The sequence below is a fragment of the Schistocerca americana genome, chromosome 8 (assembly GCF_021461395.2).
Source record: "Schistocerca americana isolate TAMUIC-IGC-003095 chromosome 8, iqSchAmer2.1, whole genome shotgun sequence".
In the NCBI taxonomy this organism is placed as follows: Eukaryota; Metazoa; Arthropoda; class Insecta; order Orthoptera; family Acrididae; genus Schistocerca; species Schistocerca americana.
In genome coordinates this window covers 152,502,420-152,529,446 of record NC_060126.1, presented here as the reverse complement: position 1 = coordinate 152,529,446, position 27,027 = coordinate 152,502,420, and the positions used below count along the sequence as shown (strand labels likewise).

Below are 27,027 nucleotides of genomic sequence, written 5' to 3'. Positions count from 1 at the left end.
CGTTTGCAGCCATTCATAGAGTTCGTGTTCCCAAATAACGATGGAATTTTTATGGATGACAGTGCGCCATGTCAATGGACCATGAATGTTCGCGATTGGTTTGAAGAACATTCTGGATGGTTGGAGCGAATGATTTGGCCACCCAGACCGATCCCACCGAACATTTATGGGACATAATCGAGAATTCTTTACAGACGAATGGAAAAGCTGGTAGAAGGTGACCTCGGAGAAGATCAGTTAGGATTTCGTAGAAATGTTGGAACACGTGAGGCAATACTGACCCTACGATTTATCTTACAAGATGGATTAAGGAAAGGCAAACCTATGTTTCTACCATTTGTAGACTTTGAGAAAGTTTTTGACAATGTTGACTGGAATACTCTCTTTCAAATTCTGAAGATGGCAGCGCTCAGTACAGGGCGCGTAAGGCTATTTAGAGTTTGTGCAGAAACCAGGTGGCAGTTTTAAGAGTCGAGGGGCGCGAAAGGGAAGCAGTGGTTGAGAAGGGAGTGAGACAGTTGTCGCTTATCTCCGATGTTATTCAATCTGTATATTGAGCAAGCATGAAGGAAACAAAAGAAAAATTCGGAGTAGGAACTAAAATCCATGGAGAAGAAATAAAAACTTTGAGATGAAACTTCCTGGCAGATTAAAACTGTATGCCGGACCGAGACTCGAACTCGGGATCTTTGCCTTTCGCGGGCAAGTGTTCTGCCAACTGAGCTACCCAAGCACGACTCACGCCCCGTCCGCACAGCTTTACCTCTGCCGGTACCCCGTCTCCTACCTTCCAAACTTGCAGAACTAGCACTCCTGAAAGAAAGGATATTGCGGAGACATGGCTTAGCCACAGCCTGTGGGATGTTTCCAGAATGAGATTTTCACTCTGCAGTGGAGTGTGCGCTAATATGAAACTTCCTGGCAGATTAAAACTGTGTGCTGGACCGAGACTCGAACTCGGGACCTTTGCCTTTCATTCTGGAAACATCCCCTAGGCTGTGGCTAAGCCATGTCTCCGCAATATCCTTTCTTTCAGGAGTGCTAGTTCTGCAAGGTTCGCAGGAGAGCTTCTGGCAGAAGCAAAGCTGTGAGGACGGGGCGTGAGTCGTGCTTGGGTAGCTCAGTTGGCAGAGCACTTGCCCGCGAAGGCAAAGGTCCCGAGTTCGAGTCGCGGTCCGGCACACAGTTTTAATCTGCCAGTTTCATATCAGCGCACACTCCGCTGCAGAGTGAAAATCTCATTCTGGAAAAACTTTCAGATTTGTCGGTGAAACTGTAGTTCTGTCAGAGACAGCAAAGGATCTGGAAGAGCAGTTGAACAGAACGGACAGTGTCTTGAAAGGAGGATACAAGATGAACATCAACAAAAGCAAAACGAGGGTAATGGAATGGAGTCGAATTAAGTCGGACGATGCTGACAGAATTAGATTAGGAAATGAGACACTTAAAGTAGTAGATGAGTTTTGCTATTTGGGGAGAAAAATAACTGACTATGGTAGAAATAGAGAGGATGTAAAATGTAGACTGACAAGAAGAAAAATTTGTTAACATTCAGTATAGATTAAATGTCAGGAAGTCTTTTCTTAAAGTATTTGTAAGGATTGTAGCCTTGTATGGAAGTGAAACTTGGACGATGAATAGAATAGAAGAGAATACAAGCTTTTGAAATATGGTGCTACAGAAGAATGCCAAAGATTAGATGTGTAGATCACGTAACTAATGAGGAGGTACTGAATAGAATTTAGGAGAAGAGGAAATTGTGGCTCAGCTTGACTATAAGAAGGGATCAGATGGTAGATTCTGAGGCATCAAGGGATCATCAATTTAGTATTGGAGGGAAGCGCAGAGATTAAAAATCGTAGAGGGAGACCGAGGCGTGAATACACTCAACAGATTCAGAAGAATGTAGGTTACGGTAGTTACTAGGAGAGGAAGAAGCTTGCACAGGATAGAGTAGCATGGAGAGCTGCATCAAACCAGTCTGAACTGAAGACCACACCCCCCTTCTTGCAGCGGTGTACCGTAAGTCTCTAGAAGAGCGAGCGTTCCAAAGGATTGGAAAAGGGCACAGGCCATCCCCGTTTTCAAGAAGGGTCGTCGAACAGATGTGCAGAACTATAGACCTATATCCCTAAAGTCGATCAGTTGTATAATTTTGGAACACGTATTGTGTTCGAGTATAATGACTTTTCTGGAAACTAGAAATCTACTCTGTAGCAATCAGCATGGGTTTCGAAAAAGACGATCGTGTGAAACCCAGCTCGCGCTATTCGTCCACGAGACTCAGAGGGCCATAGACACGGGTTCCCAGGTAGATGCCGTGTTTCTTGACTTCCGCAAGGCGTTCGATACAGTTCCCCACAGTCGTCTAATGAACACGGTAGAGCATATGGACTATCAGATCAATTGTGTGATTGGATTGAAGAGTTCCTAGATAACAGAACGCAGCATGTCATTCTCAATGGAGATAAGTCTTCCGAAGTAAGAGTGATTTCAGGTGTGCCGCAGGGGAGTGTCGTAGGACCGTTGCTATCTATTCACAATATACATAAATGACCTTGTGGATAACATCGGAAGTTCACTGAGGCTTATTGCGGATGGTGCTGTGGTATATCGAGAGGTTGTAACAACGGAAAATTGTACTGAAATGCAGGAGGATCTGCAGCGAATTGACGCATGGTGCAGGGAATGGCAATTCAATCTCAATGTAGACAAGTGTAATGTGCAGCGAATACATAGAAAGATAGATCCCTTATCATTTAGCTACAATATAGCAGGTCAGCAACTGGAAGCAGTTAATTCCATAAATTATCTCTGAGTATGAATTAGGAGTGTTTTAAAATGGAATGATCATAAAAGTTGATCGTCGGTAAAGCAGATGCCAGACAGATTCATTGGAAGAACCCAAAGGAAATGCAATCCGAAAACAATGGAAGTAGGTTACAGTACGCTTGTTCGCCCACTGCTCGAATACTGCTCAGCAGTGTGGGATCCGTACCAGATAGGGTTGATAGAAGAGATAGAGAAGATCCAACGGAGAGCAGCGCGCTTCGTTACAGGATCATTTAGTAATCGCGAAAGCGTTACGGAGATGATAGATAAACTCCAGTGGAAGACTCTGCAGGAGAGACGCTCAGTAGCTCGGTGCGGGCTTTTGTTGAAGTTTCGAGAATATAGCTTCACCGAGGAGTCTAACAGTATATTGCTCCCTCCTACGTATATGTCGCGAAGAGACCATGAGGATAAAATCAGAGAGATTAGAGCCCACACAGAGGCAGTCCGACAATCCCCCTTTCCACGAACAACACGAGACTGGAATAGAAGGGAGAACCGATAGAGGTACTCAAGGTACCCTCCGCCACACACCGTCAGGTGGCTTGCGGAGTATGGATGTAGATGTACAGGGTGTTACAAAAAGGTACGGCCAAACTTTCAGGAAACATTCCTCACACACAAATGAAGAAAAGATGTTATGTGGACATGTGTCCGGAAACGCTTAATTTCCATGTTAGAACTCATTTTAGTTTCGTCAGTATGTTCTTCCACCTACGCTCAATGGAGCACGTTATCATGATTTCATACGGGATACTCTACCTGTGCTGCTAGAACATGTGCCTTTACAAGTACGACACAACATGTGGTTCACGCACGATGGAGATCCTGTACATTTCAGTCGAAGTGTTCGTACGCTTCTCAACAACAGATTCGGTGACCGATGGATTGGTACAGGCGGGCCAATTCCATGGCCTCCACGCTTTCCTGACCTCAACCCTCTTGACTTTCATTTATGGGGGCATTTCAAAGCTCTTGTCTACGCAACCCCGGTACCAAATGTAGAGACTTCTTGCTCGTATTGTGGACGGCTGTGATACAATACGCCATTCTCCAGGGCTGCATCAGCGCATCAGCGATTCCATGCGACGGAGGGTGGATGCATGTATCCTCGCTAACGGAGGACATTTTGAACATTTCCTGTAACAAAGTGTTTGAAGTCACGCTGGTACGTTCTGTTGCTGTGTGTTTCCATTCCATGTGATTTGAAGAGAAGTAATAAAATGAGCTCTAACATGGAAAGTAAGCGTTTCCGGACACATGTCCACGTAACATTTTTCTTTCTTTGTGTGTGAGGAATGTTTCCTGAAAGTTTGGCCATACCTTTTTTAACACCCCGTATTTGAACAACAAGAAGCGAGAGACCAGTCCGTGCACATCATCGTGCAACGGCAAAAATTTCTCCATTATGGACGGGTATAGGTACAGCGTGGCTCAATATTTCTGCCGGGGATTTTCAACGAGTTATTGAGTCCGTGCCACGTGGAGTTGGTGCAGTACGCTGGGAAAAAGGACGTCCGACATAATATTAGGAGGTATCCCACGATTTTTGTCGCCTTAGTGTGAAAAAGAATGAAATTCTTAGGACATGAATTCATCGTCTTGCTTCAAAAAGGGCAGAACCAGATTCTTGCTCCGCCTATCCATATTGTCGTACATCCCCCACAGCATTGTTTTCTCTAGGCGGTAAATACCCGTCGCATCAGCTATCCCTCCGTGCATCACTAGTTCGTAAACACACGTACAGCCTTACTGAAGCAAAGCTTCGGAGGATGTGCGATAACACGGATAGGCAGAGCAAGAAACTGGTGTTGCTATTTTTAAAGTAAATTTTGTTTTCGTATTTTGACCTTGAGTTCCCTGAAGGTGCCTTTTATATAGGATTAACCTTGACAGCCAGATGATGGGAGTTTGACTCTTGAAATGCGTTGCTGTGGATTATGTTCGTACTATTGTCGGTTGTATGCTAAAACATTTATAAAAGTAAAATTGAAAAGCGGTAGGGGTCTTTCCGAAATTAAAAAAATAAGATTTTTATATGATTTAACCAGATGGTGAGAGGGGAAGGGAGATTGTTTATGCCCACCACTGGATGAAATTGTTATATAGTGACGTTTGGATTCCGCAGAAATGTTGGAACACGTGAGGCAATACTGACCCTGCGACTTATCTTAGAAGAAAGATTAAGGGAAGGCAAACCTACGTTTCTAGCATTTGTAGACTTAGAGAAAGCTTTTGACAATGTTGACTGGAATACTCTTTCAAATTCTGAAGGTGGCAGGGGTAAAATTCAGAGAGCGAAAGGCTATTTACAATTTGCACAGAAAGCAGATGGCAGTTAGAAGAGTCGAGGGACATGAAAGGGAAGCAGTGATTGAGAAGGGAGTGAGACAGCGTTGTAGCCTGTCCCCGATGTTATTTAATCTGTATATTGAGCATGCAGTGAAGGAAACAAAAGAAAAATTCGGAGTAGGTGTTAAAATCCATGGAGAAGAAATAAAAACTTTGAGGTTCGCCAATAACATTGTAATTCTGTCAGAGACAGCAAAGGACTTTGAAGAACAGTTGAACGGAATGAACAGTGCCTTGAAAGGTGTGTTTAAGATGAACATCAACAAAAGCAAAACCAGGATAATGGAATGTAGTCAAATTAAGCCGGGTGATGCTGAGGGAATTAGATTAGGAAATGAGCCACTTAAGTAGTAAAGGAGTTTTGCTATTTGGGGAGCAAAATAACTGATGATGGTCGAAGTAGAGAGGATATAAAATGTAGACTGGCAATGGCAAGGAAAGTGTTTCTGAAGAAGAGAAATTTGTTAACATCGAGTATAGATTTAAATGTCAGGAAGCCGTTTCTGAAAGTATTTGTATGGAGTGTAGCCATGTATGGAAGTGAAACGTGGTCGATAACTAGCTTAGACAAGAAGAGAATAGAAGCTTTCGAAATGTGGTGCTACAGAAGAATGCTGGAGATTAGATGGGTAGATCACATAACTTATGAGGAGGTACTGAATAGAATAGGGGAGAAGAGGAGTTTGTGGCACAACTTGACTAGAAGAAGGGATCGGGTGGTAGGACATGTTCTGAGACATCGAGGGATCACCAATTTAGTATTGGAGGGCAGCGTGGAGCGTAAAAATCGTAGAGGGAGACCAAGAGATGAATACACTAAACAGATTCGATCATTTTTTTAAACTTTTCAGTTAAACTCAGCCCAAAAATGTAAGTCTCAGTAGCAAGTGTGATTTTTCACAGTAAAGGTCTTAACTAATATTTTCAGGTTATGTACCCTACTTACACATTGCTTCCTCTTTGAAAATCATGTTATTAATAAAACTGAGTAACATTTAACGAAATACGCATTTTTAAAACTTTTTTGTTGTTGTCATTAAGTATCCACCCATCTCCCCGCCCTCTGTTCGTCGGTAGTACGCGTTATTGAAAATGCTCTGATGTTGCTAGGCTAATCGCAACGACGCATCGAAGTATGTAATCATGAGGACTGTCCGTATTACACGCCTCGGTAAACCGCAATGCTGCTCCATACTGGATACCGCGAAGCCAAAAAGAGAGAAGGAAAAAAAAAATGAATAAGGTGATACTCAGTAGGTAAGAGGCATTCCGTACACTTCATACAGGACACAGCAGAGCACCCCACGTCAGTTGCTACACGGCGCTGCAGACGCTAATACGTCTCTGACTTGTGTTGTTTTTCTTTCACGGCAGTTTGCAGGTGTCAGACGTCGTCCCCTCCAGTTACAGCTCTTAAGTTATCTAACTGCCTGAGTTACGGATAATATACACTGTGAGCTTTCACGGTCGGAATATCGCAGTTACTAATTTTTCTGGAATGTTAAGCCGTGGTCGAATGGATTTTGTTGATGAACCCATGTTTCGCCTACGTCAGTGGACGACAGCTTCGAAGGGAAGCCAAGTAACTGGGGAAGGAAATGGTTCCGATTCACTACACATAGTGCTCACTGTTGACCGAAGATATTTTCGTTGCTAGATTCACCAGAGCCTGAAAGTGACACGTCACAGTTTCGAAATTCGAGCGCAGTGGGTCCCTCTCCCTCTCGTGTGATTCGTGGCGTATTTTCGTCTTTAGACTATTCGTATCGCTAAGGAATGAGGAAATTGGTATCGTTAGGTAACACTGAAAAATGTATCGATAGGAAGTGGCTGAGTAAGCAAGGATACAGACACAAAGTTTTGTATCGATAGCAACATATCAGTCCTATCGACTTATTTAAATAATTGTCATCATTACCCTATGTACACCAGACAGCACAACGTGTCGGGTGCACTTACTGCTCGCCATGTTTCCACCACGCGGTCGGCAGATTCTTCATGTCATTGTAGTATCCAAAAGATTTTGTCTCTAATGAGACATATGACAAATCAACCTCTCATATCGTGGTACTGGCAACCCATGTTCTAAACCAGTAGTGACAATAAATGGACATTAATACAGCCGTAGTGGTTGTCATTCATCATTAATATTAATTTGTAGTGCTCTGAAATGGATCTACGTCACAGACTCAATTGTAGGTCAAGCAGATGGGAAACTACGACTCACCCGGCCGGAGTGGCCGAGCGGTTCTAGGCGCTACAGTCTGGAACCTAGAGACCGCTACAATCGCAGGTTCGAATCCTGCCTCGGGCATGGATGTGTGTGATGTCCTTAGGTCAGTTAGGTTTAAGTAGTTCTAAGTTCTAGGGGACTGATGACCTCAGATGTTAAGTCCCATAGTGCTCAGAGCCATTTGAACCAAACGACTCACTGGTAGGAAAGGGGAAAGTGCAGTCAGTCTGCGAAGGAGACTGCTTAACAAACGCTCCTGCATCTCAGCCTACGCTATCACTCAAATGAGAGAAACCACTACCAGATAGCAATCCTGTTGGCAGAACATCCGCCACTGAGCATTATAGCAGAGGTTGAAAATACCGCTTCAGTTGTAAATTACTTTATTTTTAAACACGACCGGTTTCGGACTGTTATAAGCCCATCCTCAGGTGTCGTAGCTGTGCTGTGGTCCCCGAGCGCTCATAGGCAGCACACCGCGACTGGTACACGCGGTGCCTGAGGATGGGCTTATAAGAGGTCGAAACCGGTCGTGTGAAAATAAAGTAATTTACAACTGAAGCGGTATTTTCTAGCTCTGCGACCAGATAGGTCTAACAGAAGATACTGAACGAACACGAGGAAGGGTAGCACGAATGGCCACACGTTTGACGTCAAGAAATGCTGAAAATCTTTAACTGACAGACACTTTAAGACAGATGCCAACTGTCCACCGTAGGTTCAAATGGCTCTGAGCACTATGGGACTTAACTTCTGAGGTCAGCAGTCCCCTAGAACTTAGAACTACTCAAACCTAACTAACCTAATGACATCACACACAGCCATGGCCGAGGCAGGATTGGAACCTGCGACCGTAGCGGTCGCGCGGCTCCAGACTGTAACGCATAGAACCGCTCGGCCACTGTAGGCCGCCTTATAAAATATCAAGTAGCTGTATTATGTGAACTCGAGAAATATACGAGGGCCATCCCACATTGACTGTCACTTTTTTCCGATTATTCATGGGGCACCACTTGGCTCATTACAGTTGCATGTATGGAGGAGCTGTGTTCAAAAAGTAAGGTGACTTCATATTTTTATGAAATAATATTTATTTATTCATAAATATTCATGTTTTCCCCTTCCAAGTAATCCCCCCCCCCCCCCTTGTGTATAATACACTAGTGCCAACGCTTCTTCCAATCCTCGAAGCACCTCTCATAAGCACGTTTTGGTACAGCCTTGAGTACTTCCAGTGATGCAGTTTTTCCTTTCTCAATCGTTGAAAATATTCGTCCCTTCACAGACCTCTTCAATTTTGGGAATGGAAAAAAGTGGAAGGGGAGGCAAATCCGGTGAATATCGTGATTGAGGCGTGATTGTATTGTTTTTTGGCCAAAAAATCTCACAAGCAATGATAAAGGAGCAGGTGCAGTGTCATGCAAAAGCCATGAATTGTTTTTCCACAATTCCGGAAGTTTTTCGCGTTTTGCTCTCGCAAACGGCGCATAACGTCAAGGCAATACTCCTTATTTACCATACGATCTTGAGGCAAAAATTTATGATGCACTACGCCACGGGAACTGAAAAAAACAGTGAGCAAAACTGACATTTGATCGAGCTTGGCGTCCTTTTTTCTGTTTTGGCTCTACGGGATGCTTCTATTGGGACAATTGGGACGTTATAACCGTAAACCCATGTTTCGTCACCAGTTATGACCCTTTTGAGCAAATCAGGATCATCACTGACCTCATTCAAGAGCTCGTGAGCGATGCTCATGCGACGGTTCTTCTGATCAAAATTGAGAAGTTTTGAAACAAACTTCGCTGACACACGTCTCAAGCCCAAAACATCCGAATAAATTGCATGACACGAGCCGACCGATATGTCAACATCCTCAGCAATTTCTCTTACGGTAATGCGACGATTTTCCAAAACAATTTTCTTCACAGCTTCGACGTTATCTTTTATTGATGTGCTGGGGCGTCCAGAGCAAGTTTCGTCATTGGCATCTTATTGGCCATCTTGGAAGATGCTTGTACCATTTGTAAACTTTTTTTTTTTTTACTTAAAGCAGACTCACCATATGCCACTGTTAAGATTTCAAGTGTCTTGGAGCACTTGATTCCATTTTTCACACAAAATTTTATGCAAATTCCTTGCTCAATTTTTTATAATAATCGAAAATCTCCGAGCAAACTAAAACACGCTTAACCTTTCTATCCGTCAAAAACAAAGTGTGCTGTACACTTTAAACTGTGAACATATGTTCGAGACATGCGTTCCAACATAACAAAAAATAGATCGATAGTCGAATGAACATTGCCCGCACAATTTGAAAGGTCACCTTACTTTTTGAACAGCCCTCGTATTACTCTGGTGTAAGCGGAGGTGACAGGACTATCACTATAATTTTACTCCTGCACAGTACAGCCTCCTTGCTTAACTGCTGTCATTACGTGAGCCGACAACAAGGAGTGCGATCTTCGGGGGCAGCACTGGACGATGTGGTTTCTGTGGAAGGAGGGTGTAAACGCTGAGGGTACTTACAGGCGCCTGGTAGCAGTTTGTGGTGAGTGTGCATCGTCACGTAATGTGTTCCTGCAAAACGACAACGCTCGTCACTAAACGAGTCGGAAAAGAACGGCTGCCATCGCTAAACTGGGATGCCAGGTACTGCCACATCCACAGTGTTCTTCTAACTGTCTTTTTAACTTCTGCAGGCCCTCCTCTAACTATTTTTCTGGAGTCTGTCGCACTCTGCAGGACAGCTGCTCGTAATTCCACGTAGTCCGCGAAACGATGTCCTCACAGAGGTGTCTTCATAGCCCTAGGTAGGTAGTAATCAGAACGGGGCAAATCAGGAGATGATTATGATTTATGATGATGAATTGGGTTGAGGGGGCGCTCGACGTCACAGTCATCAGCGCCCTGACGAAAAGTCAACATGTAATCTCATGGGTGGGGACGAAGGCTGTCCCCACATGCATGGCGGTCCATAACGTACTTAAGTCTACCGCCCTTCCCCACCAGTTTAGGGATGAGGCCTGATAGTTCACAGAACTTCACCACTCTGTTAACACTGGTATCGGTATCTGCGAGGACGGTGGACAGATCTCCAGCGAGACCAAGGGCCGCCCTATTATCAGTATACAGGACACACGTAGCCACAATATGCTAAACTGAAAGCGGCACGCAACAAACTTCACAAAAAGGTGGATCCTTCCCCCGGAGGAGGAAGCCATGTTTGAAAGGGCTATGCCCCATGCACCGTCTGGTAAGCAAAAACACGAAGTCCGCCAAGCTTTTGTGGTCGGTTTGAGCGACGGCAGTCTTTTGTCCGACACCTGCAACCATTCAGTCTCCCACTGACGCGTGATGCATCTGTCAGAAAATGAAATAATGGCGTGCAACGGTATGGGACATTGATGGACACCACCATCCCAACATGCTTCCTTGGCAGCTTTATCAGCCATGTCGTTGCCCTGTATCCCAACGTGGACAGGTACCCGGCAAAAGATCACCACGTTGCCTCGGCGTTGGAGCCGCTGTAAGCAGTCATGGATGAGCGGAATCAGCGGGTCTACCGGATACATTTGGTGAAGCGCTTGCAGTGCACTAAGAGAGTTGGAACAGACAAGAAAACTCGTACGGTGATGCCTGTGACCCCTCTCCAGTTCCATTAGAATGCCATATAATTCTGCATCACAATTTGTAAATTGTTCTGGAAGACGTACTTTAAAACCCTTATCAAGGAAAACCTCAGAACAAGCGAGAGCATTCCCCTGCTGAGATCCATCTGTACAAATAACGATAAAACTATGGTACATACTTAAAATAGACGAAAACAAAGTTGTAAAAACCATATCTGGAGTACAATTTTTCGGATACTGCGTCAAGGTTAAAATCACTTTGGGCCTCCGAAGACACCAAGGCGGCAGTGCGTTCCAACCCTGTGTGTATTTTCGTGCCGGAGAGATCCAAAATCTTGAGGCAGTCCGTAGCACGTATACCAAATGTCTGGGCCGCTTGGGGCCGATTCCTGAACAGTCGTTCAAAGGTGGGTTGGATCACTGAACTGGGGTGACGCTGAGATTTTCAGCGCCTGTTGAGCCAAAAGGATACGTCGCCGAATCCAGAGTGGTGGTTCACCAGCCTCTGCACACAGACTCTGAACTGGGCTGGTCCGAAAGGCTCCAGTTGATATCCGAATGCCCGCAAAAATCAAGAAAATATGGCGGGTGTAGCACTTTCTCGGGACGGTACACACACTATACACTGCCACAAATCGCCTGTGAATAGCTGCAGTTTTACACCCTCCTTCCACAGGAAACACGTCATCCAGCGCTATCCTTGATGTCACACTCCATGTTGTCCATTCACGTAATGACGGCAGTTGGGAAAGTGGGCTGTACTGCACACGGGTTACACTTCTATAGCCTGGTTTAAATTAGTTGAAAGTTGAAACTTCAAGCATTAGTGGTGCCTTCCTCAAATCAGAGAGCTCAACGTCACGCCCGAACTGTTCGCCATTGCTGAACTGCCACAACGAGTCATCAGTTGACTTACAATTCACTGTCTGGCTGTTTTCTTTAGATCCCGAATCCAGACTCCGGCCCTTTAATTTCGCATTTCACCAAACATGATAACTAATAAAAAAATCATGGGAATGAAATACGCACGATGGGAGCTCTGTGAACAGGGCCTTGTATTGGAACACAGCGTCGCCATTGGAGGACGATCGTTGTACCATGGGATGGACCCGATCACCCAAAATGGTCACATAATCCTCCCCTGTAGTGCGACCTTTGGCGGTCGTGGAGGCCGAGCGGTTCTAGGCGCATCAGTCCGGAACCGCGCGAGTGCACTGTCGCAGGTTCGAATCCTGCCTCGGGCACGGATGTGTGTGATGTCCTTAGGTCAGTTAGGTTTAAGTAGTTGTCAGTTCTAGGGGACTGATGACCTCAGCAGTTAAGTCCCATAGTGCTCAGAGCCATTTGAACCATTTTTTGAAGTGCGACCTTTATGAGTAACGATAAGGCGCATGGAATACTACGACATTGCTGTCCAAACCATCACCGAACCTCCGCCACGTTTGACTCTTAGGACGTAAACTGGGCCAGAAGTTGGAAACACAGTGAAACCAAACTCATCTCAGCAAATCACATTCTACCATTGCTCCGCAGCCCAGGTTTTGTGATTGGCACCACGGTTTCCTCTTACAAGCATTTACACCACTCATGAGTGATATACATACTTATATTGATATGGTGTCTGTTCTTTCGGACATTTCTATGTAAGTATATAGTTCTGGCAATACCGGCTATGACCTCCTCCAGTGGGGATGCACACACATTACCCGGACTCTTACGGGACTTGGTAAGAATGTCTTACACGAGTAATGAGTGTGTTGGGTAGGGACACTACGAATGTAGTGTTTGGACATATACGGTCAGAATGTGGGTCTCGCGGAAGGCATGCGTGAGATAGTCCCTGCAGTCACACTATCCTCTGTGCCCTCGGTGGCTCAGATGGATAGAGCGTCTGCCATATAAGCAGGAGATCCCGGGTTCGAGTTCCGGTCAGGGCACACATTTTCACAAGTCCCCGTTGATATATATCAACGCCCGTCAGCAGCTGAAGGTATTAATATATAATTCTAACTCATGAATGATGGAGTTTCAGCTCACCTTGCGATTCCCTGCTCATAGAGCTCCCTTCGTGTTGTTTGGACCTGACGGCGATTGTGATTGCGGCATTCAGTTCTGCAGTGACTATTGCAACAGTCGTCTTATTTTTTGTCGCCGTCCTCTTCAATGACGGCTCGTCACCGCCACTCAATATACGCCTTCGTCCGCATTGTGACTAAATGGCTGATGTTCCTCCGCTTTTCCTTATATGCAGTGAAATGAAATAAATGATCGTATGGCATTTATTGGCCGGGATATCGCCTTCGCGGTTCGTCCGCCGTGCAAGTCTTTTTAGTTGACGCCACGTCGGCGTGTCAATGATGATAAAAATGGACACACAGCACTCAGTCTCCTGCCGGGAATCGAACCCGGGCCCCCTCGCGTTATAGGCGGTAACGCTACCGCTGCGCTACTTACGCGGACCTTATATGCAGTGTAATCTACGATACGGTGCCTCTTGAAACAAACAGTTGGGCCTCCTTTGTTATGCAAGCACTCACCATGCGAGCACAATCAATTTGCCCAAGTTCGAACGCACTGAGCTCAGACATAATGCACTTAGAACGACACGTTGCGTACACACTACTAGCCAAACAACACTGGATCCTTTAGCACAAAACACGACTCGGCGTCGCATATTCAGTTACTACCATCACAGTAGGTAAGCTTCGTACAACATTGCCTGAAGCCAAACGTTTTGAAGGCGGCAAATAAACATAACAACATAACGTGAAGTGGTGCCGTAGTGCAGTAGTTAAGTTACAGTCTGACGTGCAGAAGGCCGTGGGTTCGAATCTTGGCCGACGATGTTTTTTATTTTCAAACTTTTATCAAAATGTTTACTATTATTATTATTATTATTATTATTATTATTATTATTATTTCCTTCACTTTCTCAGACGTTAAGTCCGGTTAAAAATGGAGTGACGCGGACCTTGATCAAGCGTCACTTCCTTTTAACTGTACGGTATGTGTTATATTGCATTTAGGAACTTTCGGGTAATTGAACATGTATCAATAATTACGGATTTCTGTAGTTGTATATATATGTTTGGATGTAGCTGTATTGCATTGATGTACTGGTGGATATTGTGTGGTATGACTCCTGTAGTTGATAGTATAATTGGTATGATGTCAACTTTATCCTGATGCCACATGTCTGACTTCCTCAGCCAGTTGGATGTATTTTTCAATTTTTTCTCCTGTTTTCTTTTGTATATTTGTTGTATTGGGTATGGATATTTCGATTAGTTGTGTTAATTTCTTCTTTTTATTGGTGAGTATGATGTCAGGTTTGTTATGTGGCGTTGTTTTATCTGTTATAATGGTTCTGTTCCAGTATAATTTGTATTCATCATTCTTCAGTACATTTTGTGGTGTATAATTGTATGTAGGAACGTGTTGTTTTAAAAGTTTATGTTGTAAGGCAAGCTGTTGATTTATTATTTTTGCGACATTGTCATGTCTTCTGCGGTATTCTGTATTTGCTAGTATTGTACATCCGCTTGTGATGTGATCTACTGTTTCTATTTGTTGTTTACAAAGTCTGCATTTATCCGTTGTGGTATTGGGATCTTTAATAATATGCTTGCTGTAATACCTGGTGGTTATTGTTTGATCCTTATTGCAATCATGAATCCTTCTGTCTCACTGTATATATTGCCTTTTCTTAGCCATGTGTTGGATGCGTCTTGATCGATGTGTGGCTGTGTTAGATGATACGGGTGCTTGCCATGAAGTGTTTTCTTTTTCCAATTTACTTTCTTCCTATCTGTTGATGTTATGTGATCTAAAGGGTTGTAGAAGTGTTTATGAAATTGCAGTGGTGTAGCCGATGTATTTATATGAGTGATTGCCTTGTGTATTTTGCTAGTTTCTGCTCGTTCTAGAAAGAATTTTCTTAAATTGTCTACCTGTCCATAATGTAGGTTTTTTATGTCGATAAATCCCCTTCCTCCTTCCTTTCTGCTTAATGTGAATCTTTCTGTTGCTGAATGTATGTGATGTATTCTATATTTGTGGCATTGTGATCGTGTAAGTGTATTGAGTGCTTCTAGGTCTGTGTTACTCCATTTCATTTCACTACTCCAAATGAGTAGGTCAATATTGGTATGGCATAAGTATTTATAGCTTTTGTCTTGTTTCTTGCTGTCAGTTCCGTTTACAGTATTTTTGTTAGTCTTTGTATTTTTCTTTTAGTTCTTCTTTAATATTTGTATTATCTATTCCTATTTTTTGTCTGTATCCTAGATATTTATAGGCATCCGTTTTTTCCATCGCTTCTATGCAGTCGCTGTGGTTATCCAATATGTAATCTTCTTGTTTAGTGTGTTTTCCCTTGACTATGCTATTTTTCTTACATTTGTCTGTTCCAAAAGCCATACTTATATCATTGCTGAATCCTTCTGTTATCTTTAGTAATTGGTTGAGTTGTTGATTTGTTGCTGCCAGTAGTTTTAGATCATCCCTGTATAGCAAATGTGTGATTTTGTGTGGGTATGTTCCAGTAATATTGTATCCATAATTTGTATTATTTAGCATGTTGGATAGTGGGTTCAGAGCAAGGCAGAACCAGAAAGGACTTAATGAGTCTCCTTGGTATATTCCACGCTTAATCTGTATTGGCTGTGATGTGATATTATTTGAATTTGTTTGGATATTAAGTGTGGTTTTCCAATTTTTCATTACTGTGTTTAGGAACTGTATCAATTTAGGATCTACTTTGTGTATTTCCAATATTTGTAATAACCATGAATGGGGTACACTATCAAAAGCTTTTCGGTAATCAATGTATGCGTAGTGTAGCGACCTTTGTTTAGTTTTAGCTTGATATGTCACCTCTGCATCTATTATCAGTTGCTCTTTACATCCTCGTGCTCCTTTGCAACAGTCTTTTTGTTCTTCATTTATAATTTTGTTCTGTGTTGTATGTGTCATTAATTTCTGTGTAATGACTGAAGTTAATATTTTGTATACTGTTGGTAGGCATGTTATGGGGCGATATTTAGCTGGGTTTGCTGCGTCTGCTTGATCTTTAGGTTTCAGATAAGTTATTCCATGTGTAAGCGTATCAGGGAATGTGTATGGGTCTGCAATGTAACTGTTAAATAATTTAGTTAGATGTGAATGTGTTGAGGTGAATTTCTTTAGCCAGAAATTTGCTATTTTATGTTTTCCAGGGGCTTTCCAATTGTGAGTAGAATTAATTGCTTGGGTGACTTAATGTTGCAAAATTATCACTTCAGGCATTTGTGGCATCATCTTGTGTGTGTGTGTTTCTGCTTGTATCCACCATGCATCCCTGTTATGTTGTACCGGGTTTGACCATATGTTGCTCCAGAAGTGCTCCATGTCTGTTATGTTTGGTGGATTGTCTATTTTAATGTGTGTGTTATCTATTGTCTGGTAAAATTTCTTTTGGTTTGTGTTGAATGTTTGGTTATGTTTCCTTCTATTTTCACTTATTTTGTATCTTCTAAGTCGTTTGGCCAATGCTTGTAATTTCTACTTCTTTTCATCTAATTGCTCTATCGCTTCTTGTTGTGAGATTTTACCTAACCATTTTCGTTTTTTTTTCTGACATTTCATTTCTTATAAATTGTGTTAGCTGACCGATGTCTTTTCTCAATTTTTCTATTCTGATCTGTAGCCTGTGTTGCCATGCTGGTTTTGTAGGTTTCTTCTGTGTGTTGGTTGGTTCTGATCTCTGCCTAGTGGGTATATTTAGTGTAGTGAGTGCTCCTATATAAACCAGTAGTTTTAACTCTTCCATAGTTGTGTTTTCATTTATTTTGTTGTGTATGATTGTGTTGATAGTTTTTATTGTTGTTTCGACTTGTGGGTTATTTGGCGGTCTATGGAAGAATGGTCTAATGTCTGTATTTGTGTCTTTGTATTCTATATATGTTAGCTGAAATTTTTCTTCTATATCTAACATCTGTGTCACTTCGTGTTCTATTTGTGCTTCTTCTGGTGGCTGTCTTAAGATTTCGTTTTCCTCTGATTGTTTAATTGATGCGTGTTGTTCTTTGTTTGTTTGCTGTGGGATGTTTGAGTCCATTACTGTATTTTCTTCTTCTGATTGCACATTATTTTGTTACAGTATTTGTTGTACTTCTTGTTTGATGTTTTCTAATTCTGACTGGGGTATCCTGTTTTTTTGATTATTACACGAATCTGATCAGCTAGTCGTTGTTCTGTTAAAAATTTTAATTCTGGGTATCTGGTAATAAATGTTGTGTATACTTGTGATCTGTATCCAGTTGTGTTGATCCCTAAGTTTGTTGCTTGGTTGTAACAGAACATGAGGTGTCGGTTAACTTCATCTGACCATCTCATCCTCTGTCTTTGTTTTCCTTCTAGAGTGGTTGCAGGAAGCATATCCTGCAAAACACCTCTATTTGGATTTAAATCATTTTCCGTGTGGATAGCAGTGTCGTTCCCATTGTGGACGGGCATAGGGTTCAAGCGTCATCCCCAACCATGACAGCGCTTGTCCGAAGCTTCATTAGTTCTGTCCTGAACCAACTAATCACACTAAAAAGGGGGGTTAGCCCTCTTAGTGGTTTGTTCTTTTCGTCGCCTTTTACGACTGGCAGAACATACCGGAGGCCTATTCTTTTCCCGGGCCTTATTATTATTATTATTATTATTATTATTATTATTATTATTATTATAAGTTAACTGGTTTATATTTTTTCATGTTTAATCTTTTATCTCACAATTTTCATCACCTTAGTGACTTTATTTGCTCTTATTTTTCTTTCTATCATTCTTTATTTCGTTTGGAATCCGCCTGTGTTGCCTATAATCTGCAAGCGAGTACTAACCAGGACTGATCATCGGTTGGTATCGCGTCAGCTCGTGCAGCGAACGCAAGAAGTTACACTTTGCTTTTAGTGCTGAACCTGATTTTTTTTTTTCTATCTTGAGTTTCCCCGTATAGGTCAGCGTTAATTGCAGTGAACGAAGCGAACGTGATTAATAGTTCTGCTGCAGGCTGTTGGCGGCGGTTTTCTCGAATACACTGCACATCACAAGGTTGTGATTAGGTTAGCACACGGGTGTAAATTCAATGATACAAAACGCGTCGTCTGCTGCATTTCAGTCATCGGTCTGTTAAAAATCTGTGGACAGAGAATCTCGCATTCCCGTCATACCACGCGGCAGCCGCTTGCAACATTGCTCCGCGTTACATAAACAGCATTTAAACACTCGTTAACCGAGCCGCTGCCGATGTGACAACACAGTAGTGGCAAGTGACAGACGTCAAGTGTCAAGTAATTTTAATCAGAGTGTAGCGATTGTCCTGCCACCTAGGTGAGATCAAAGTCCTAGATGCTTGCAATTTTAATCATGAGGCAAATCGCGACCATGAATGATGAGAAAGAATGAAGTGTAAATCAATATGGGACGTTGCTCGTACTGCAGGCTCCATCTCTTCTCAGGACCGCATGTGGCATTTAAGGAGTAATTCGTCCTGCCCTCCATACCCGAATGGAACAGGCAGAAATCACTGTACGGCACCATATAGAGCACTCGCTGCCATGTACTTCACAGTGGTTTGTAATGTATTACTGTAGATGTAGGAGCACCGAAGATTGGTTCTGGAAGTATTTGAGACGTGCTGCGATCAACGGGCATGGATAATTATATTCAGTTAACTGATGATGGAACCACGTGAGATTTCGTTGCATATAATACAGTGTTGGTCAACGCTTTAAGTGCACAAGTATAATATTGCAACGGATGAACCACTGGGATACAGATGAAATTCCTCACGTGTTCGAGTAAAATCTAGCCCGGTCTGGGTGGCCGAGCGGTTCTAGGCGCTACAGTCTCGAACCGCGCGACCGCTACGGTCGCAGGTTCGAATCCTGCCTCGGGTATGGATGTGTGTGATGTCCTTAGGTTAGTTAGGTTTAAGTAGTTGTCAGTTCTAGGGGACTGATGACCTTAGAAGTTAAGTCCCATAGTGCTAAGAGCCATTTGAGTAAAATCTTTGAATCGCGACGAAGCGTTCAGTGCGCTAAATAATCAGGACAGGTTAAACAAATGTGCTGAGTCAGAACCAGAATCCGGAGACCTCTCTTCCATGGGCAGGATTACGCATGCTTCACGAGTCAAGTTACCTCTTCAACAAGCAAACATAGGAATAACAAGCAAACAGGGATAAGTCCCTGCAGTCGCGCTATTCATCTGTGTCCTCGGTGGCTTAGATGGATAGAGCGTCCTCCATGTAAGCAGGAGGTCCCGGGTTGGAGTCTCGGTCGGGGCACACATTTTCAGTTGTCTCCATCGAGGTAGATCAACATCTGTCGGCAGCTGAGGGTTTCAATTAATTCTCATTTATTCTAGAGAATTCAGAATTCTCGGCTCGTGTTTCACTCTCTGCGATAGATACCCTTTGAAATTCCTGTAACCACAGATGAAGACTTTGACAGCAGTTCTGGACAATTAACGACGTGTTCCATGAACCAGTGTGCGCTCAGTTGTTTGAAGATAAACGAAATCAGTATAATACAGAGTGTCCCGCACAAAACCGGTACGCCTTAGCCCGAGATTCAAGTACAAAGAACTAACTAGAAAAGAATAAATAACAGCAACGTTAAAAAACATGTAGTTACCTTCTTACAAGAGCTTCTGTAAGTGGCGGCCATGGGCGTCCAAGCATCGCTGACTTCGTGTGATGACGTTACCAGCAACATGCTGTAATTCTGCAGGCCTGATAATATTAATTTCTCTAGCAATGTTCCGTTTAAGATCTTCGATTATGCGGGGACTGTCACATACGCTTTGCTTTTTAGTGTGCCCCACAAATAAAAATCACATGATGTTAAAAAAGTCCAGGTACCTTTTGCACCAGAGGCCTCTACTGATAAGTCTGTCTTCGGGCCCGCATCTCGTGGTCGTGCGGTAGCGTTCTCGCTTCCCACGCCCGGGTTCCCGGGTTCGATTCCCGGCGGGGTCAGGGATTTTCTCTGCCTCGTGATGGCTGGGTGTTGTGTGATGTCCTTAGGTTAGTTAGGTTTCAGTAGTTCTAAGTTCTAGGGGACTGATGACCATAGATGTTAAGTCCCATAGTGCTCAGAGCCCTCTGTCTTCGGGGAACTCGTTGGTGATGTGGGTCATGCTTTGGTTCGTTGTGTGAGCGGCTGCTCCACATGGTTCGGATTCTGCACACAGCTTGTATGCATCTGCTAACTGGGCATAGAAAGAATCTAAGATCTCTAGATTTTTGTACTGTTTAGGGTGTAATAATGGACTCTTTTTCTTGATCCTCAAATTTCAACTATTGCATCACACTCACACGAAAAGCTTTTAATTCCATCTTCAACTTTTGAAATGCTGTCGTTCTCAGTTGCGTGTAAATTACGATATGTTGATAATTTTTACTTTTGAACCGTCTGTTGGCAGCACAAAACAAAACATAGCATCAGAACAATCCTAGTGCTGTGGAATGTGGAAAACAAACTCAAATGTCAAAAAATATTACAAATAACCGGCCGCTATGGACGAGCGGTTCTAGGCGCTTCAGTCCGGAACCGCGCTGCTGCTACAGTCGCAGGTTCAAATCCTGCCTCGGTCATGGATGTGTGTGATAGGTTGGTTACGTTTAAGTAGTTCTAAGTCTAGGGGACTGATGACCTCAGATGGTAAGTCCTATAGTGCTTAGAGCCATTTGGACCATTTGTTATAAGTACACAGCATGTAGAACGTCATCCACGTAACCTGCCACTGAAGAAACTCTGTAAAGAACAGAGGCGAAATGCGTATGACACGAAAACTGTTTCATTCAGCAGTAATTAGACGGTTCAAAAGTAAAAATTATCAATATATAATAAGTTTTAATTTTATATCTTTTAGTATACGATAACACCAACATGTTGCGCTAACCTCCTTATCGACTTGCGGGGTGTTCTCGTAATGTCCATGCGAATTCTTTCTATAGTTTCAGATATCCTCACCGTCGGTCGCCTATTAGTACGCACATTCTGAAGAAATCCTACAGCCCTCTATTTCTCATAGACCTTGTGCAGTACTGGTCGTGGGGTGTTTCCTACCAGGGCACTTGCTTGAAACACTTTTTAACATTCCTTGATGGAGCCTGTTCTTATGTAATACTCTACATCAACAACTTGCTGTTCTAATGCGAAATGCCCCATTTCTGTAACAACTCAATGAACTTCTCACAACTGAAGCCGAACACACGGCTGCACTCAACTTTCCGATAAAATGCAATGTAGCCAACTTTCGAGCCAGTGTTACCATTTCACAAGCAATTCGACTAGAGATGATGAACCGGTACGTGACGCGTGTCGGTTATATGTGGGACACCCTGTATAATAAACTATAAGACCCCTACAATTAGACCGCTTTGAACTGCAGTACTTTTTATGTTTTAAAATTGCAGTCCTGTGAAAGTACAGTGCCATTGCCGATGGTTTTCGTCAAAAGAGGGCCTTGTAAACAATAATGGTTGGATAGTAGGTTTAAAGAAAATTTCGAAAAATTTGTATGTAAGGAGAAAAAATTACGAATACAAGATTTTAAGAGTTGATAAGAGATGAAAAGAAACATTGTTTGCATGACGAAATGTCACAAGTGCACGATCTCCTAGCTAAGGATCCACGAATATTTTGACGCTTGTGATGTTCAGACCGTGTTCAAGATTTTCTGTGATTAATACTGTCGTAGAGATGTTGCTGACCTATGGATTCGTTCTTTGTCGGGTGAGATGAAGTGTTTAGAGTACCGACACACACTCCAGAAGAGATAGTTGCCCCTTTAGCTGAAGCTGCAGTCATTATTCGTGAAATATTTGGTTGTTTTGAGCGTGTTAGACAATCATTAGCAGGCATATGCGAGCTGTGTACTGATGAAAACGGACGAAAGTTTCAGCAATTTCAGCAATAAGTTCATGGAATCCTAGCGGGGAATTTTTATTTTTTAGATTAGATGATTCTCGCGCATCTCATAGCTTTACTCGTCAGCCTCGTGATCAACTGCTTACCATTCCGTTAATCGCTATAGTTACTATCATATTTTAAAATGAAGTAAGCTGCCGCAAGAAAGTCGAGTAGTTTGCAATGAAAAATAAAGTTCGCTATGAATCTGCGGTTGGCGCACGTTAGGTCTTACGTTGCTGCGTACCGAATGTAGTTAACACACTGAAGTTTTCTTTAAACTTGGTATGGTATCTATAGTCCCCTCTGATATAGAGAAAATGGATTGTATATAGCGCGCGCATTCACATTGTCCCACTCATGTACCGACATGATAAAGAGAATGAAATCTTCGTAACACCCTTTCATCTCAAACAGTTTGGGGTACGGAAACGATATTTTGGCAAATGATAGTAATGCACAAGTAAATGCAGATTTTTTTTTAATGGCGCAATGTAATTTTTAAGGTCACTAACAATTGGTTAAGCGAGAACTGTTACAGGTTTCTAGAAACCAGAAGTAGTTTTCTTTACATGGCTCTGACATTCAGGTTTCTAGAAACCAGAAGTAGTTTTCTTTACATGGCTCTGACATTCACAATAGGCTTCATAACCACTGTAAGAATTGTTGAACCAACGACCAAAGCGTGGGATTGCCTCCAATTACTCCACATGCGAGTGACTTCTGAAGATGATTATCTAAATGCCGTAAATGGTTTAAATAACAAACAGAACTTTCCAAATGCAGTCAGTGATGTTGACAGGAAACAGTCATCTAAAATGCCCAGAAAAACCTGCTACCATGTTTTATAGTTACGAACATTTGCATTCAATCTTACTACAGGCAGCTGCAAATGCTCATGGGAAATTCATTCCAATCGATGTGGGGCAGTATGGGGAGGAAAGCGATGGTTTCGATTTCATTCTTATAGTGTGTATCGCTTGATGCAAAAAGGGAAGCTCAGTGTACCGCCAGACCCTCCACTACCAAATACATCAGTTCTATTGTTCTTTTTATTCAAAAAATGGCTCTGAGCACTATGGGACTCAACTGCTAAGGTCATTAGTCCCCTAGAACTTAGAACTAGTTAAACCTAACTAACCTAAGGATATCCCAAACATCCATGCCCGAGGCAAGATTCGAACCTGCGACCGTAGCGGTCTTGCGGTTCCAGATTGCAGCGCCTTTAACCGCACGGCCACTTCGGCCGGCTTCTTTTTATTCATTGGAGATGAGGCATATCCGCTGTTGAGGCATTTTATCAAATCTTACAGTCAACGGGTTTAGATGCAGGGAAATAGTATTTCGACAAATGCCTTCCTTGACCACGATGATTGATTAAAATTGCTTTTGGAATAATGAGAACCAAGTGGAACATATTTTGAAGGCCAATAGGAACTTGACCACAATTTGCTGGCGATATTTTGAAATGTGCTTATTTTTTCACACAACACTGTCACTGACCAAGAAGACTCTCCAACTGCCAGTGAAGGATATATAGCAGAAATCGAGCGTCCTGTGCAAGACACTTAGCAGGCAGGACGAAGTTTTAACAGAGCAACAAATGAAGCTCTCCAACTGAAGAGATGGTTTTGCAAAACTTTGCTCACAATGAAACACGATTTTCATGTGTTTGTCATTTATGTTCTTTTTACCGCCTCTTGTTTTAATGCAACGAAATAAAGGGGAATGTATCCTGTACTTTTAGTCAGTAATTTTGTTGCCAACTCATCACATAACTTTTCCAATCTGAATCAGTTGTGCCGGCGGGAGTGTCCGAAAAAAAAAAAAAAAAAGAAGAGGTTCTAGGCGCTACTGTCTGGAACAGCGCGACCGCTACGGGCGCAGGTTCGAATCTTGCCTCGGGCATGGATGTTTAAGATGTTAGGTTTAAGTAGTTCTAAGTTCTAGGGGACTGATGACCTCAGAAGTCCCATAGCGCTCAGAGCCATTTTTTTTGATCAGTTGTGATGATTCTGCTGTCGCGGTTTCCATAAAGGTCTAGAGTAAGATTTTCACTCTGCAGCGGAGTGTGCACTGATATGAAACTTCTTGGCAGATTCAAACTGTGTGCCGGACTGAGACTAACTCGGGACCTTTGCCTTTCGAGGGCAAGTATTCTGCCATCTGAGCAAAGGTCCCGAGTTCGAGCCTCGGTCCAGCATACAGTTTTAATCTGCTAAGAAGTACCATAAAGATCACTAAGCAAAAATTGTTGCTATCATGGTGTTCGCTGATACCATTACTCAACAGTACAACAATAGAAAACCAAGCGCCAGCAACAGTCCTGATTCTGCTACCCACAGCAACAGGCGAATACTGCCAGCTCTGGTCACCTCTTTCAGAAACATATATGTTTGTTTTCCGCAATGCCGCTCTTCTCCGTGACGCTACGCTTGCAGCGCCGTTATAGTCACGCGCACTGAGCAGCTCTGGTTTGTTTCGACAGTACTGCTCTGCTTGGAGAGCCGCGCCACCCTCAGCATAAAGAGCCGCTCCAGTATAATGGCAGCATTAACTTGCTCAAATACACAAAAAAGCAAACAGGCGCATTTAAATATAATTGAGGTTGATACATATGTCCGTAGCGTTTTTCCATAAGTTTTGATGTCGCGACTGTAGAAACCATGTGGTTTTGAGCCAAGAACACGCCGAGCCATGTTCGGAGTGCATTTGCATCAAGAAAGGAAGTTCCTGAAAGGTTGTTTGACAGAGAGCCGAAAAGGTGAATCTGAGCGCTAAAGATAAGGTGAGTAAGGTGAGTGCGGAATGACTTCCCAAACCAACTCCTGTATAGTGCTTTTTGTCTAGCAGAAAGCGGCGTTATCGTGATTAGTATCACTTCACGCAGTCTTCCTGGTGGTTGTTCTTGCATTGTGTGTACAGGACGTCCCTGTTGTTAACAATAGATGTCAGGAGTGACGGTTCCACCTCGGAGAAGCAATTCGTAATACACCACATCGTAATACACCACATCGTAATACACCACATCGTAATACACCACATCGTAATACACCACATCGTAATACACCACATCGTAATACACCACATCGTAATACACCACATCGTAATACACCACATCGTAATACACCACATCGTAATACACCACATCGTAATACACCAGATGAATAACACTATTTTTTGTGGAATGCCCGCAGATCTTTGTAGGGGGAGGTACTGCTTTGTTTGGGCACAACCATTCCTTTCTTTTCCTTGGGTTACGATAAAGGCACCATTTCTCGTCACCAGGATACGAATGGTCGGTGTTGATCACAAACCAACTGATGACGAGCCATCAGAGATGCACATACAGCCGCCCCTTATTTTTGTTATTTTGGCTTAGAGCATGCAGTACCGATAAAGCCAATTTTTGAACCTTCCCCACTGCATGAAAATATCGCACGATGATGGAATGATCACAGTGCATCATATTTTTCCAGTTCTCAAAACCGTTCAAACGTGTGTAAAATCTTATGGGACTTAACTGCTAAGGTCATCAGTCCCTAAGCTTACACACTACTCAACCTAAATTATCCTAAGGTTGCGTTTAAACGATCTCCATCAAACCACCAAACTTTTTCTGAACGTGGAGAGTCACTAATGTTAAAACTAAAATCCTTAAAAAGAGAAAACCATTTTCTTGCCGTGCTCTGCCAGTGACATTACCCCTATGCGTGGCGCAAATGTTTGTGGCTGCCTCTGCTGCTGTCACCCCTCTACTGAACCCAAACAGAGGAATATGTTGGAAATATTCCAATTTCTTCACTTCACTTTCTAGCATCCACATCTCCACTCACTATCTCCAGATGACAAAATGACAGCATGTAAATTTAGACAGCAGCAGCGACTTACAAATAAAAAATGGCGATCCATAAAAAAACCTATAGCAACCGGAATACCAGCATGCAAAACAAAAAAGTTGCGAACTTATGCATCAACCTAATAAGTAGCCGTACGTTGGTAGCAAAGTTAATTGTACTGGTTCGATGTTCTTAAACGTCATGCACTGCAATACATAGTTCGGAGCAAATACTGGCAAAAGTCCAACTGGTCATCAGTAGGTGACATAACTTCTTAAGACTTAGTTGCTTAGAAGCATCTGAAATCAGATACGAGACGCGTTCCAGAATCAACGACCAGCTGTCTGGAAAGCGACTGATTCCACCTTATGGTGTGCGGCAGAGGGTATTTTGTGAGCCATTGTCACCTCCCCCCCCCCCCCCCCCCCCTTCCATGTTCCAGTTGCGAATGGGCGGCAAGAACGAATGTTGGTATGTCTCTATGCGAGAGGTTCGAGTTCTCCCTCGGGCATGAGTGTGTGTGTGTGTGTGTGTGTGTGTGTGTGTGTGTGTGTGTGTGTTGTTCTTAGCATAAGTTAGTTTAAGTAGTGCGTAATTCTAGGGACCGATGATGGTTCAAATGGCTTTAAGCACTATGGGATTTAACATCTGAGGTCATCAGTTCCCTAGACTTAGAACTACTTAAACCTAACTAACCTAAGGACATCGCACACATCCATGCCCGAGGCAGGATTCGAACCTGCGACCGTAGCAGCAGCGCGGTTCCGGACTGAAGCGCCTAGAACCACTCTGACAACGGCCGACCAGGGACCGATGACCTCAGCAGTTTGGTCCCTTAGGAATTCATACACATTTGAACATTTCTGTTAATGGTAAACAGCACTGTAATGCATTTCACCCGTCTTTCAGCGTCTCCAATAGAAGTTGAGTCAACATCGTCGTGACGTTTTCGCGCTTACTATACGAGGTCTGTTCAAAAAATGCAGGAACATTCGTAATTCCACGTCAGTGGCGCGTTGCACCGAAATGCGGTTGGCATCCCTGCACATGCCTGTGTTTAACGTGTGACTGTGGAAAGTTTCGTTGTTGTATGTTTGTTATTGTTTAGTTCAAGTGGTTCAAATGGCTTTGAGCATTATGGGACTCAACAGCTGAGGTCATCAGTCCCCTAGAACTTAGAACTACTTAAACCTAAC

At 43.0% G+C, this 27,027-nt stretch overlaps 1 protein-coding gene and 1 non-coding gene across 2 annotated transcripts in view; one reads left to right on the top strand and one right to left on the bottom strand.

Annotated features, from left to right (window-relative positions):
* LOC124545227 (sepiapterin reductase) overlaps positions 1 to 27,027 on the bottom strand; it is a 155,698-nt gene that overhangs the window by 33,664 nt on the left and 95,007 nt on the right. The gene's annotated exons all lie outside the window — the stretch shown is intronic.
* On the top strand, positions 12,912 to 12,986 carry Trnai-uau. Its single transcript has one exon. It is a non-coding gene; the product is annotated as a tRNA-Ile (tRNA).